A 2500-nucleotide genomic window follows, 5' to 3' on the forward strand; every position below is an offset into this window, starting at 1 on the left:
GCCACCCTTATGAACTGTCCTTGTGAGAATGGATACCTTCTTTACCTTCTATTGAGGAAAAGATACCATCTATTGTATATAACTATTTAATCTCCACTAAGAAAACTATGCATCTACAACATGGTCTCTCTATCGTTTTCCTCCAGATAAACCACCCATTCCGTTCACCTGAGCCTGCTGATTGTGCTCTGGGCTTTCTTTTAATCACCTTCCCTTCTTTTCTTTTTCATAAAAAATCTCAAGATACCAGAAGTTAAAGCCTTTAACAAATGGAAAATCTTCTATCTGTCCAAAAGGTCTGGCATGTATCCCTCGTTTTACATAGGCTCTGCATCCAGGTTCTACATTCGAGTAAGTCTTGTCTCGCAACAAGAGAATTATCTGGGAAGGGGTGGGTGATGGGTATTTAAAGTGTTGCTGGGGCAGACTTTTTGTTTATTTTTGCCTTCCCTGTTTTTTTGACACAATCATGCAACTGCTACGGTTGCTCAAAGTCAACTAAGCTGACATTTCCATCTAGGATACCACTGATTGTTATATGATTTGGACCAGACCTCAAATAACCAAAAAACTGCATTTGCATAAATATAACATGTTTGAATATTTGTATATATATCTATGTATATTTATATTCAACTTTACCTACACATATGCAAATTATTTGTACTTTCTAATGAATGAAAGCAGGTAACTAAGTATATATTTCTGTGTACCTGTTTTATCTATATAACCATGATCTTATGCACACAATATGTACTATTGATTTGAAGCAAGAGAGGGAGACAGAGGTGTGTATCTATAGGAGTCAGGTCCCTTGAGTATCTTGAACCAGATAAAGGTGTGAGGTCAAATGAAGGTAAGAGGTGACATGGCAGCACAAAGTAGAGGGAAATAATACATTACTTTGGTTCTAGACTAGGACAACTGCTTTTCTAAATATGAGATTGGTTCCTCATGATTTTTTTTCCACTTTCCACAACTACATTAATTTCATTATTCACTATACTTATCAGAATTGAAGGAATATAAAATTAAGGTGGAAAGTATTGTGAAGCTTATATTAAAGAGCTCTGATTACCATTGTACATGTCACTTCAAAATCACTTTAAGTATAGTTTATTCATGAATAGCAAGCCTGGCAAAAGACAAAATGTACTGTTTGTCCTATAGCATTTCTTGAAACCAATTGCAATTAAACAAATCCTTATGATTATTGTGATGCACAAAAAAAAAACAATCTAAAAAAAAACAAAAAAACATTTCAGTGAGTTTAATTTTTAAACATTAACTATATATATTATTTGTCAAAATACATCATAGTATGGGTCCATACAAAAATAAGAAGCAAGAGAATAAAATCAGATAAAATCAGATTAAATATTGATGTATAACAATAAAACAATGAATATTTTCATAATTTTAGAAACTTGTGAAAGAAACTGCCATTTAACTAGCCTGTGGCTATAAATATTTCTGCCTGAAAGATTTTCTTTACATTTTTAAAGCGAAGGACAACTTGCATAAAACTCTTTCTCATTGCATCTTGAATATGAAGGAGATGCAGTGAGCTAACTTGTGAAATCTCCTTCATAATGGTTTCCTTAGTAATCCCTTTCATAGAGACACTCATATTATTCTAAATGGTTCCATCTATTTCAAACATTTTTATTAACCCTTCTATGACAGGCCACATCTTAAGATGTACAAGCAGCCTGGGGTGGGCATCTTAACCACTGATAGTGGATGGCATGATTTGCTGTCAAGGCAGCATCAGTTGTAAACATGGATGGCACGGTGCCATACAACATAAACCTGCCACATGACTGTATACATATTTTATTAAAACCGCAACCAATGGGTTAAGATGTTTTGTGCATTCGATCATTTTCAAGACTTATGGTATGATATATGAATCTATATATGTTACAATAACACTGTGATACTAATTAGCAATCAGTGTAATTTTAGCATGAAAAATGTATTATGAAAGTGATCCCAACCCATGAATGTTTTCCAGATACACAATGTAATCACAGGTTGGGGAAAGTTGTGCCTAAATCTTCAGAAATGAAGAAGGCGTACTAACACCAGGTAGTTCAGAAACTGTTTGCCATTCTTTGTTTTGGAAAGACTGATAAGATATTAACATATCTACCTATTAAATTCAAGTATTAATGTTCCTATTCTAACTGTCAAATGGAAGGAATATAGTGGTTCTTTCCCTTAAAGAAATCTCTTGTTGAGAGTATATTTTATTCTATATACGGATTCCACTCATAATCTTTATCAACATACACAAACAAAATCATGGCAAGTGAAACTGCAATTCAACTAAAAATGGAAAAAACGGAGATACTTAATTTTTTCACAATAACTAAAATAAGAGAAAAAAAAATCATGTTCCCTATGTCTACTGAGTTAAGTGAAGTGGTGCAATATTTGTTTACAATTCTGTCAAAGTCAGAGATCCTAATAAATGTAGTGAGTGTATCTATCTTAA

At 33.1% G+C, this 2500-nt stretch overlaps 1 protein-coding gene across 4 annotated transcripts in view; it reads right to left on the minus strand.

Annotated features, from left to right (window-relative positions):
• The window catches only part of LOC122252592 (stromal membrane-associated protein 1), a 24567-nt gene that overhangs the window by 18128 nt on the left and 3939 nt on the right, over positions 1-2500 (minus strand). The gene's annotated exons all lie outside the window — the stretch shown is intronic.

Source organism: Penaeus japonicus, unplaced genomic scaffold (assembly GCF_977035675.1).
Source record: "Penaeus japonicus unplaced genomic scaffold, GWHDUDI00000001_assembly GWHDUDI00000015, whole genome shotgun sequence".
NCBI lineage: Eukaryota > Metazoa > Arthropoda > Malacostraca > Decapoda > Penaeidae > Penaeus > Penaeus japonicus.